Below are 13,767 nucleotides of genomic sequence, written 5' to 3' on the forward strand. Positions count from 1 at the left end.
CAACACCTCACTGAGTTTGAACAAAGCTGTATAATAGGGCTACAAGATATTGGATGTTTCGACTGCGATACTGCAGAAAGACTTGGTAGAAATGTAGCTACTGTATACGTCTGATGGCAGCAGTGGTCACAAGAAAGCATGGTTGCATGAAGACTGGGCTCCAGACAGCCCGTGACACTACTGAGACGGAAGACCACCGTGTTCGGCGAATGGCTCTGGTGTATTGTACTGCATCTGCGGCAGTAGTTGGAGCACCAGTTGGCAGCACAGTGATGCAAATAACTATATATACGAAGACAGTAACTTGTTCTCGAAAGAACAGTTAGTGTTGATGACATTTGCCCAGGTTGCCCAAACTCTTACGGGAATCGCCAAAGCGTGCCCGAGTAATGAGTGGTTGGGCAAATGTCTATAAGGTACAATACATATGTAGAATTGTGGACAGTTGGGAATGTGAGTCTCGCGGGAAGCGTGCAAGGGATAAGTCCCTGCAGTCGCGCTATTCATCTGTGTCCTCGGTGGCTCAGATGGATAGAGCGTCTGCCAAGTAAGCAGGGGATCCCGGGTTCGAGTCCTGGTCAGGGCACACATTTTCAGCTGTCCACATCGAGGTATATCAACAACACCTGTCGGCAGCTGAGGTTTTCAGTTAGTCATCATTTATTCCAGGGAAAAGCTGCACGGTCATCAACAGTAACTGTTCTTTCGAGAACAAGTTACTGTCTTCGTATATATAGATAAAGGCTACCCAGCCATTGACCTTCGTCTGTGAGAATGAGCACAGGTTGCCCAAACTCTTACGGGAATCGCCAAAGCGTGCCCGAGTAATGAGTGGTTGGGCAAATGTCTATAAGGTACAATACATATGTAGAATTGTGGACAGTTGGGAATGTGAGTCTCGCGGGAGCGTGCAAGGGATAAGTCCCTGCAGTCGCGCTATTCATCTGTGTCCTCGGTGGCTCAGATGGATAGAGCGTCTGCCGTGTAAGCAGGAGATCCCGGGTTCGAGTCCCGGTCGGGGCACACATTTTCAGCTGTCCACATCGAGGTATATCAACAACACCTGTCAGCAGCTGAGGTTTTCAGTTAGTCATCATTTATACAAATAACTGTTACAAATCGGTTATTTTAAGGACAGCTCCAAGCCAGACATCCTGCAACGTGCCTTCCCCTGATTCTAAACCACCGCCAGTTGCGACTTCAGTAGTCTCAAGCGACAGCTCATTGGAGGGCAGCCGGCCGGGGTGGTTCAAAATGGTTCAAATGGCTTTGAGCACTATGGGACTCAACTGCTGTGGTCATAAGTCCCCTAGAACTTAGAACTACTTAAACCTAACTAACCTAAGGACATCACACACATCCATGCCCGGGGCAGGATTCGAACCTGTGACCGTAGCGGTCGCGCGGTTCCAGACTGTAGCGACTATAACCGCTCGGCCACTCCGGCCGACCGGAAAAAATGTTTCGTGATACGATTTTCAGTACGGAAATCATATGGGCGTGTAGGTAATAACATAAAAGCTGCACCGAGAACTAAATAAGAAATAGAGGAAAAGCTAATGCTGGGACCTAAACTGGATTACATGGCAAAACAGGGTAAGTGTTAAATACGCTGATAAACATGGAGATTAATTATATCAGATTACGGGTATCATGATTTGCGAAAGTTAATAAAAATAAAACTTCACACATTTATTCTGTCATTAAGTATCAACTGATGCACAACTTTGGCTTTAATACACTACTGGCCATTAAAATTGCTACACCAAGAAGAAATGCTGATGATAAACGGGTATTCATTGGAAAAATATATTATACTAGAACTGATATGTGATTACATTTTCACGCAATTTGGGTGCATAGATCCTGAGAAATCAGTACCCAGAAAAACCACCTCAGGCCGTAATAACGGCCTTAATACGCCTGAGCATTGAGTCAAATAGAGCTTGGATGGCGTGTACAGGTACAGCTGCCCATGCAGCTTCAACACGATACCACAGTTCATCAAGAGTAGTGACTGGCGTATTGTGACGAGCCAGTTGCTTGGGCAATTGGTGAGAGGTCTGGAGAATGCGCTGGCCAGAGCAGCAGTCGAACATTTTCTGTATCCAGGAAGGCCCGTACAGGATCTGCAACATGCGGTCGTGCATTATCCGGCTGAACTGTAGGGTTTCGCAGGGATCGAATGAAGGGTAGAGCCACGGGTCGTAACACATCTGAAATGTAACGTCCACTGTCAGTGCGAACAAGAGGTGACCGAGACGTGTAACCAATTGCACCCCATACCATCACGCCGGGTGATACGCGAGTATGGCGATGACGAATACACATTTCCAATGTGCGTTCACCATGATGTCGCCAAACACGGATGCGACCATCATGATGCTGTAAACAGAACCTGGATTCATCCGAAAAAATGACGTTTTGCCATTCGTGGACGCAGGTTCGTCGTTGAGTACACCATCGCAGGCGCTCCTGTCTGTGATGCAGCGTCGAGGGTAACCGCAGCCATGGTCTCCGAGCTGATAGTCCATGCTGCTGCAAACGTCGTCGAACTGTTCGTGCAGATGGTTGTTGTCTTGCAAACGTCTCCATCTGTTGCCTCAGGGATCGAGACGTGGCTGCACGATCCGTTACAGCCATGAGTATAAGATGCCTGTCATCTCGACTGCTAGTGATACGAGGCCGTTGGGATGCAGCACGGCGTTCCGTATTACCCTCCTGAACCCACCGATTCCATATTCTGCTAACAGTCATTGGATCTCGACCAACGCGAGCAGCAATGTCGCGATACGATAAACCGCAATCGCGATAGGCTACAATCCGACCTTTATCAAAGTCGGAAACGTGATGGTACGCATTTCTCCTCCTTACACGAGGCATCACAACAACGTTTCACCAGGCAATGCCAATCAACTGCTGTTTGTGTATGAGAAATCGGTTGGAAACTTTCCTCGTGTCAGCACGTTGTAGGTGTCACCACCGGCGCCAACCTCGTGTGAATGCTCTGGAAAGCTAATCAATTGCATATCACAGCATCTTCTTCCTGTCGGTTAAATTTCACGTCTGTAGCACGTCATCTTCGTGGTGAAGCAGTTTTAATGGCCAGTAGTGTACGTTCATTTCGTAATAACAAGAAAACAAAATTTATTGAGATGTTCCGGTTTTTTCCAAAATAATAACTGCTTGAAACATCTTTCGAGCGATGCGACGGGCGCTGCATCTGACGCCACGCCTGAGAACCCTTCAAGCACATTCATTGAGCCTATAGCCTACAGAAATTCGCTCCTGTAGCTAACACACGCCTGTCCGTGGCACTCGACTCGGAGGGAACTTAGTACGCATTCTAGTGGTGGAAAATTTTTCATCGCCATTATTTAGCCGTCAAGCGGAGTAGAGGTGGTGATATAAGGTTCGTAATCACCAGTGTTTGTGCTGATGTCACAGGTTAACTTCCGAACCTCATCGGAGCGCCTCGCGAGGTAAGGACATGTGACACTGTTGATGGTAATCCGCCCATCCGGATCTTTTCGAGAGGAGTTTCGCTCTCTTCCTTTCCTTCATTCACAACTACACAAATCCGACACCACACCGTACGAGCACTCATCACAATATCCACACGACACAGACACATCCTGACGCTTCATACCAGGCCGAGGGGAAGGCAAAAGCAAACCACCTCCATTAGGAGTTTGCCTATAATGGCGATGTAGGATCCCTACAGACATTTCCTTGCTCTAATTCCTTGAGTGTTGGACTGTCAGAACGATTCAACTGCCCATACCTATGGGTTTTATGCAACCTGCAACACCTTCAAAAACCATAAGATTTTCACAATCTCTCGTTCGCTAAGCGCAAACTATTATCCCTACAGTAAAAATGAACAGGACCTTTTTTTGTAGGAAATTTAATGTAGTTAAATTTTGTGCTGGGATACGTTTTCCCTGAGGCAATGGTTCTCGAGTTATTCGAGAAAAACGTGTTTGAAGGTGATTGTTGTAAGTTTCTCTTGAATAACTCGAGAACTATGATCCCAGCGAAAACGTATCCCAGTACAAAATTTAACTACATAAAGTTTCCTACGGAAAGATGCTGTTCATTTTTTTCATATAACTAATAGGCCGCTTGCACGGTTCATAAAATCCATAAGTAGGGGCAGCTGAATCACCTCCAGTTTTAAGGCATTTAAATGCAATTATAAAAAGATTATGCTGTCATTGCTAGGATCTGAATAAGCTACTATTGGTGAACATAGTTTCTCATCAATCTCAGATCCTTCGTTTTTTCTATTTTAAGTATGAAGTACGCAGCCGGAAAACTAACCCTCTATTATTAATTAATTGACAGACAAAGAAAACAAACAAGGATCAGATAAGAAGAACCTCGTGCACTTTCAGTGTATAAATGTGTAATTGAGCGCTCATATGATAATGATAAAACTCATAACTATCATCAGTTTGTAAATACTATGTTCATAGGCAGTAGCATAGATATGTAAACATACACTCTATTATTTTGTTATCATAATTATTGGGATATTGTAATGCAATAATAGAACGTCAAATACTCGCATTAAGTAATGAGAGCGACTACAGCAACAACAAATTAAATGATTATCCAACTCATGTAAATTATCTCACTTGTACACTAATGGCCATTAAAATTGCTACACCACGAAGATGACGTGCTACAGACGTGAAATTTAACCGACAGGAAGAAGATGCGATGATATGCAAATGATGAGCTTTTCAGAGCATTCACACAAGTTTGGCGCCGGTGGCGACACCTACAACGTGCTGACATGAGGAGAGTTTCCAACCGATTACTCATACACAAACAGCAGTTGATCGGCGTTGCCTGGTGAAACGTTGTTGTGGTGCCTCGTGTAAGGAGAAGAAATGCGTACCATCACGTTTCCGACTTTGATAAAGGTCGGATTGTAACCTATCGCGATTGCGGTAAATCGCATCGCGACATTGCTGCTCGCGTTGGTCGAGATCCAATGAGTGTTAGCAGAATATGGAATCCATGGGTTCAGGAGGGTAATACTGAACGCCGTGCTGGATCCCAACGGCCTCGTATCACTTGCAGTCGAGATGACAAGCATCTTATCCTCATGGCTGTAACGGATCGTGCAGCCACGTCTCGATCCCTGAGTCAACAGTTGGGGCCGTTTGCAAGACAACAACCATCTGCACGAACAGTTCGACGACGTTTGCAGCATTATGGACTATCACCTCGGAGACCATGGCTGCGGTTACCCTTGACGCTGCATCACAGACAGGAGCGCCTGCGATGGTGTACTCAACGACGAACCTGGGTGCACGAATGGCAAAACGTCATTTTTTCTGATGAATCCAGGTTCTGTTTACAGCATCATGATGGTCGCATCCATGTTTGGCGACATCGTGGTGAACGTACATTGGAAGCATGTATTCGTAATCGCCATACTGGCGTATCACCCGGCGTGATGGTATGGGGTGCCATTGGTTACACGTCTCGGTCAACTCCTATTTGCATTGACGGCATTTTGAACAGTGGACGTTACATTTCAAGTGTGTTACGACCCGTGGCTCCACCTTTCATTCGATCCGTGCGAAACCCTACATTTCAGCAGGATAATGCACGACCGCATGTTGCAGGTCCTGTAGGGGCCTTTCTGGATACAGAAAATGTTCGACTGCTGCCCTGGCTAGCTCATTCTCCAGATCTCTCACCAATTGAAAACTTCTGGTCAATGGTCTCGAGCAACTGGCTCGTCACAATACGTCAGTCACTACTCTCGACGAACTGTGGTATCGTGTTGAAGCTTCATGGGCAGCTGTACCTGTACACGCCATCCAAGCTCTGTTTGACTCAATGCCCAGGCGTATCATGGCCGTTATTACGGCCAGAAGTGGTTGTTCTGGGTTCTGATTTCTCATGATCTATGCACCCAAATTGCGTGAAAATGTAATCACGTGTCAGTTCTAGTATAATATATTTGTCCAATGAATACCCGTTTATCATGTGCATTTCTTCTTGGTGTAGCAATTTTAATGGCCAGTAGTGTATTTTAATAATCTGCTAATACATGTCGAAGAAAGAGTGTAATACAAGCTTCCCTGAAAGTATAATCTATTCTGTATACAACGTTGCGTAACAGAACGTTTAGATTGTCTCATGCCAGTCGCAAGTAGTATTCGTTTTCCGTGACTGTTGTGCTGCCCAGCAAAAACATAAGCAAATTGGTTTTATTTTGAAATGCACACGCGAGCGCAAATCGGCAGTGGAGGAAGACTGGTTGATACGACTTTAACTTTTAATGGCATGACAAAATGTGGCGTCACTCGAGTAACGATACCGGAATTTGGATGTCTCCACAAGCAACTTCTGTGACAATTGCATGAGGAAAGCCAGGTGAATCGTCTGGAGATTGATTTTACGTCTTAGTGAGTCCGCCAACCAGTAGATGGAGTTGAATAAAATGTTCTCGGACTTCCAGCCGCGTCAAGTGGTTAAAATACCACGAGATTTCGACCAGGCACTCGTTGGCCACTTTTGGTACAGCCTTATACGAGCAATAGCGTATAAAATAGCTGCCGCCTGCGGTGTTAAGCCCGAGAACATTTTATACAATGAAACCGCAGCGAGACGCTGCGTTCTAACAGTATGCGGTATCGCTGTCTTCGACTACGCTGCGGGGTGGTTTTTAACGTTTTTGTTGTGGTGTCAGTGTTTCTCCAGTGCTGTGTGCAGTGTTACGTTTCATCGCCAGCAACAGTGTCGCCAGTGTCACTCATGTGCGTTTCCACTGTGGTGCTTCTTTGTTTTCGCTTCAGTCTACAGCGATCATTCTCTGCACGTGTGTGTGGCTCTCATCTATGTTTTTTTTAACCTACCTTTTATACTCATCTATTTTTGCTATCGTTTATTTACCCATTTTTACCATTTCTGTTTATGTATGCTTTTCTCATGTGCTTATGCTTTTTGTGACTCTCTTGGCTGAATTTATTATGGGAAGTGAAATGACAATAAAGAAAAAAAAAATTACGCTGCAGGCTTGATCCCCCACTCCCCGGTTTCCCCCTTCCTCTCCATCCCCCCCCCCCCCACGCCTGTTGCCGGGCCTCTATCGCTGTATCCCTCCCTCTCTCCACCTCCACATCCTCCATCTCCTTCATCAGGGCAATTTTCAGCACCTCCCCCTCCGAGAACTTGAACATCACCGTGACATCTACCCTTCCTTCCAAATGTAACCTGGCCTTGTTCCCCTCCCTCTCCTAAAGGCCCCCCTTTTCCTCTCCCCTCCTTCTCCCAGAGCGGATTTTCCTCCTTTCCCCCCTTAGTCCCCGCACCCTCTCCCCGACTGTTTCCCTTCCGTGTCCTTCCCTCTGCGGCCCTCTTCGGCGCCGCCCCCCCGCCCCCCGGCTGTCTCTCCCCTTCCTCCCCTCCCTTCTTCCTTCCCTTCTCCCTCGTCTCCATGCCTCTGGCAGATCTTCTGTTTCTTCATCATCATCAGTGTGCTACATCAGCGTTGTGTTTGGTGCTGTTCTCCCGTGCATCAAGAGCTGTGATTTTATTTGTGTGCTCGACTTGTACATAGTGCTACTGTCAGTGACTGTTATGTGCTACGCCGTCCATCGTCGATCCTTTCATGCTCCAGTCATACTTTTGTTTGTGTTCTTTAATTGCCTCAGTGTGTGTTTTTTGTGTGCACTACTTTTTTACAGTTTTTATCTCCATTTTACAGTAGCCCCCCTATCCGCCTGTTCTCTTCCGTACTGTTCCCCGTTTTTATATCCATGTACGCCATATTTTCTCCATTCTGTTATTTTAAATGTCTACTTTTGTATAATTACTGTCTTTTGGCTGAGGAGCAGCGCATATGCTGCTGCCATCCTGCCCCAGTTGGGGCATTGAAATACAACAAAGGAAAAAAATCGATTACAACAGATCTCAGCCTTAATAGCTCAGCTCGCTTTGCGTTGTTGAGATATACACATAGCTGTGCCGTCCTTGGTTTGCGCCAAAGAAGAACAACTTTTGTTACTTTGAATCTAGTTTTTATGGTCTGTGGTAATTCACAGACGACAATATGATGGCAAGGCTTTCCTTGGCGAAATGTTTTCCAGTGGATTGAACAGCTCAAAAGTCGAACAAGCGCGAAAAACGAGAAAAGAGCTGGACACCTTCCCACATTCACTATTGTTGCCTACGGGTAGCAATCCCATATTCTGAAGCTGAGTGGCTGATGAGTGACCGCTGATGAAGTAGCAAACCGTCTGTACAGTAGTCATAACTCAGCATGTCACTTGATTGCCAACCCTCATGAAGTCTGGACGATCTGCGTGCCACAACACCTCAGTGTAATGCACATGAGTGATTCACTGAGAGTGCGTGAGAACTTGAGCATCACGCAAACGAAGTTGAAAATTATCTTGAATGAATGATCACTGTAGATAAGACGTGGAATCATCACTTCGAACCAGAGAGCAAACGCATGAGCGTAGAATGGAAATATAACTTCAGTTGTAAAGAAATTTAGGAGCCAACTCTCTGTGGGAAAAGTGATGTTCACATTTTTTGGAGCTCACATGTGTATGATTTCGTACACGATGATAAGAGCAAGTGGGCTACAGAGCGGTGTGGCATCTGTCGCCGTAGGAAAGCTGGACGGGAGCAGCAATGACTAATGAACAAGTAACACAGCAAACAGAAAATTTACTTAAATTGTATTTCTCCAGGTGAACGAAGACATTATAAATAACGCAGTCAGAAACAGAGTCCAGCTATTACAACAGCAACAGTGATGGAGTCGGAGCAACGACTAGGTGGCTTCTGCGTAACGCCCCGAAGTGATGTGACTCCAAGTGCGTTGGGGCAACGTCGCTGCCGCCGGCCGTCCTATATTGTAACGGCAGAGGGCGCTCTTAATCCAGAGTTACTGGAGTCGTGGATCAATGGGGGTGCTCTATTGGTCCCCCGGATCCCACATGACCGCTATCGGTATCTAATGGAAACTTGCTATTCCATTATCAACTGTGGGGCGTCCGTGAGTACCACATCATAGGAGAATTCTATCGCCTGGAAACAGTAGAGATCGTAAGTTGCAGTGATTTGCGTTGCTCTGCAAGCTGACGTCGATTATGGGAACGATAGTCCCGGAACTGTTGCGACAAACTTCGGGGGGTTCTAGACGATGTCTTAAGGAACAAATGGAGGATAGGAACCAGTGTCCAGAAGCGTCACCCAACGACACAACAGAGTGCCTAAGTTATAAGCACTGGCGCCTGCCAGGCCACCCCTCCAGTAGCAAACATGATTTTGTGGACTGATGGACTGTAGGGGAAACATCTCACGATGTTGTTTGCTAGCCAATGATCGTGACTGACTGCCATGGTCATCAATGGAGAAGATGGAGCTCTGCTGTGTGGACAAGCCTCGTCTGTTATGAATGATGCTCTGTTGCCTCGATGGATGACAGTTTCGGCCACAGTTTATTTTTCTCCTATGTACCGGAAAACACTGGAGATTTTAGAGGTTTCCAGGAGAAAAATAAACTGCGTATTGAAACCTGTGTCCGAAACCGTAATCCAACGAGGCAACAGATCATCAAATTCATAGGAGACAAGGCCTTTCTACGCAGCAGGTAGCTCCATCTCCTCCAGTGGCGATCGTATCAGTCAGTCGAGATCAGAGAATAACAAACATCATAGCGAGACGTTCCGCCCGTGATCCGTCGGTGAACAAAGTTACGATTCCTGCCGAAGGGATGGCCTAGCGGCAGGCGCCGGCGCCTGTAAATTCGACGTTCTGTGGCGTCATTGGATGACGTTTTCGGACACGGGTTCCTATTCTAGATATGTTCCTCAAGACACCCTGTACAACACCTAGAAGATTGTCGCAACATTTCTGGGACAGCCTGTCTACACCGCTCACGTTCTTCGCAATTTCATTCATAGGTGTTGGAGCATCCTCCACACATTCCCTGTCTCGTTCTATCGAATTACCATTTATGTGGCACATTCAAATTTGCATTAAGAGGCCACCAATTCGCCTCCGATTTAGCTGATTAGGAAGTGGTGCCCATATGGCTTTCCGATCATCAGATTTTTTTTTTTTTTTCTCTGTGCAATCATCGACCGCATACATTGAAAAACAGGGTGACTGTCGAAAAATAACGTCATTTTTAATTTTGTACTGTTGTTGTAATAAATTACAAAAACTGAATGCAGGTACTTACTTACACCCAATTGTTCCTCTTTGTGCCTAGTGTTTACAACAGTAAAGCACAGTTCATTTATTTATGTAAAGTCAACACCACCATTAGACTGTTTTTTATTTGCAGTGTTACATTTACACGATCATGATTTCGGCTTCAAAGTGTCATTATCAAGTGTTTTCTGAAAGCATATTAGACAATAACAGTGAAATAGATAACAAGTGATATAACCATAAGAATCCATATTTGTAATACTTACTTACAAATGTTTTACAGTGCCTAAGATGGCATACTGTCATATTTAAAATACACTATTAGACACATTGTCTAAGGGTCGATATATCTGGTAAAGCCAACTGCTTTGTTTTATCACTGAGTATACCATCTTGACTGAATGACAGTTGGCTAAGTGTCAAATTGCCTTGGTCAAAGAAATTCCTGTTACAATCAGGTGACTTTTTCTTTTAATCTTTGGATTCAGTATCCGGTAGGATAGGAAAGGTTAGGAGCAATTTATTTTCTTTGGTAGTTGTTACATCTTTGCAGTAGCTGTTTATCTTAATATAAAATAAAGTTGTCTGCTCATAAACATAAACAGTAACAATCCTCTCGATAATATTAGCTGCGTCCATAAATATAACAGTCCAGCTACTCACTGACGTTGTTTAAAGTACATTTTAGTAGGTAAATATACAGCTTTGTACGTGAAATTAACACATGGCCAACTCGAAGTTGTGTAATTTTGCCTCAATTCAGAATTAATATAATACAGTGTAATTACTTATTCTACTCACTCATTAATTAACCAGTGAGGTTTGAGGCGATATTTATGATGTACGTATCATCAGGCACGTAAATCCTGTTATATGTGGTAGAACATTACTGTGGAATAAGCGCAAATAACACAGGTATGTGAACCATGTCTTGTACTTAAAATCATTTAACGAAACAAAAGAATCAAACGATTTCATGTTAAACAGCACATTTAAATATAACATAATACAAAGAATAGAGATAGCCTAACATTTGTTAACGGTTGGCAAAATACAATTACAAACTTGAGTGCACCGTAGTGTTGAGACATATGGCTGCAATCTTGGTGCTATAAATCTTATTTACATGTTATAGTAGTGGCATCTTACTTATATGATTTAAAGATGACATAGTAATGTTAACAACTTAATCAGCTACCACATGTGAAAGCACCATTCCTATTTCTTAACAACAAAGATAAATGTAACATTATTGATCATAGTTACTTCTTAGAGAGGTAATAAACACTTAAGAAGAAACACAAGGTCAAGAATACTATGAATCAATCACTGAAGACTGTAGACATATGGAGTGTAAGTGTAAGGCAGTGGGGGGGAGGGGGGAGGGAGGTTGTAGAAGGATGGATGGGGAGGGGGGTTATAAAACGACTAATAAAAAGAAGAAGAAGACATTATAGTTGGGGGGGGGGGACAAAAGGGTAACTAAAAAAGGAACAAGAATAGACATGTGAAGTCTATGACTTTTTTATGTTAAAGCTAGGACCAAATATAGCATATGATAGGGCATTGTGTGGGAATGATGTGTCCATATCGCGATAATACAAAACGTGCTGCCCTTCTTTGAACTTTTTCGATGTACTCCGTCAACCCTCGTGTGGCTAGGGCCTCCCGTCGGGTAGACCGTTCGCCTGGTGCAGGTCTTTCGATTTGACGCCACTTCGGCGACCTGCGCGTCGATGGGGATGAAATGATGATGATTAGAACAACACAACACCCAGCCCCTGAGCGGAGAAAATCTCCGACCCAGCCGAGAATCGAACCCAGGCCCTTAGGATTGACAGTCTGTCACGCTGACCACTCAGCTACCGGGGCGGACAACCCTATCTGGTAAGGATCGCACATCGTGCAGCAGTAGTCTAAAAGAGGGCGGACAAGCGTAGTGTAGACAGCCTCCTTAGCAGATCCGTTACATTTTCTAAGTTCCTGCCGATAAAACACAATCTTTGATTCTATGTTCCTACCAGTTTAAGTTGTTCGTAATTGTAATTCCTAGGTATTTAGTTGAATTTACGGCCTTTAGATTTGAATGATTTATCGTGCAGCCCCAGGCTGTGGCTAAGCCATGTCTCCGCATATCCTTTCTTTCAGGAGTGCTAGTTCTGCAAGTTTCGCAGGAGAGCTTCTGTAAAGTTTGGAAGGTAGGAGACGAGGTACTGGCAGGAGTAAAGCTGTGAGTACCGGGCGTGAGTCGTGCTACGGTAGCTCAGTTGGTAGAGCACTTGCCCGCGAAAGGCAAAGGTCCCGAGTTCGAGTCTCGGTCGGGCACACAGTTTTAATCTGCCAGGAAGTTTCATATCAGTGCACACTCCGCTGCAGAGTGAAAATCTCATTCTGGACCATATCGGTCATTTACGCATCTGTGTGTGCACTGGTACATTTCGCACTGCTGTCAACAACGTCACTGCACTGAAAGACCGCACATGGTCCGCACCAGGATGCGCATAAGGGCTATGTGGAGGAACGTAGCGCATGCGCAGAAATGTTACTGGGCTCGGTCGTCCATGTGCAGTTCAAATGGTTCAAATGGCTCTAAGCACTATGGGACCTAACATCTGAGGTCATCAGTCCCCTAGAACTTAGAACTACTTAAACCTAACTAACCTAAGGACATCACAAAACACCCAGTCATCACGAGGCAGAGAAAATCCCTGACCCCGCCGGGAATCGAACCCGGGAACCCGGGCGCGGGAAGCGAGAACGCTACCGCACGACCACGAGCTGCGGACAATTTGCCATGTGCAGTACGCAGACAGCTAAAGGGTTGCATACACCAAAACGAATAGGAGCTAACCGTCACAACCGTTCATTCTCAGACTACGACAGCCGGCCGCTGTGGCCAAGCGGTTCTAAGCGCTTCAGTCCGGAAGTGCGCTGCTGCTACGATCGAATCCTGCCTCGGGCAATGGTGTGTGTGATGTCCTTAGGTTAGTTAGGTTTAAGTAGTTTTAAGTCTAGGGGACTGATGACCTCAGATGTTAAGTCACATAGTGCTCAGAGCCATTTCAACCAGCCAGACTACGACGCTCTCCAGAACACAAGCAGTACGTTTCGAGATACGGGTTTCCTCTGCGCAGCCGATCATTTTGCCTTTCCGCACAACGTACTAAGCACTGTCGCTTTTGGGGGTGATGGATCACATCATGAAGAACACCTTCTGTTAGAGACAACATGTCCACTGACCCTTCCCGGCGACGCTAGGTGTCTGTTTGCACTGGTTATGCCCCTCAGAGGCGGCAGGATACGGTCACCTTCAGCGGGCTATGCAATGTGTGTTGCCTGTAAGCCAATCATCTGCTCTGCGTTGAAGGGCTATGATCGAGTCAAGCAGAGCACCTCATTGGCTTCTAAAATATCTTTCTTCGAGTCCCCCAGAACTTAGAAAGACTTAAACCTAACTAACCTAAGGACATCACACACATCCATGCCCGAGGCAGGATTCGAACCTGCGCCCGTAGCGGTCGCGCGGTTCCAGACTGTAGCGCCTAGAACCGCTCGGCCACCCTGGCCGGC

General features: G+C 45.5%; 1 non-coding gene across 1 annotated transcript; it reads left to right on the forward strand.

Annotated features, from left to right (window-relative positions):
• The first annotated feature begins 949 nt into the window (after window positions 1–949).
• Trnat-ugu lies at window positions 950–1,023 on the forward strand. The gene has a single exon. It is a non-coding gene; the product is annotated as a tRNA-Thr (tRNA).
• The last annotated feature ends 12,744 nt before the right edge of the window (window positions 1,024–13,767 follow it).

This window comes from Schistocerca piceifrons, chromosome 2, assembly GCF_021461385.2.
Source record: "Schistocerca piceifrons isolate TAMUIC-IGC-003096 chromosome 2, iqSchPice1.1, whole genome shotgun sequence".
In the NCBI taxonomy this organism is placed as follows: Eukaryota; Metazoa; Arthropoda; class Insecta; order Orthoptera; family Acrididae; genus Schistocerca; species Schistocerca piceifrons.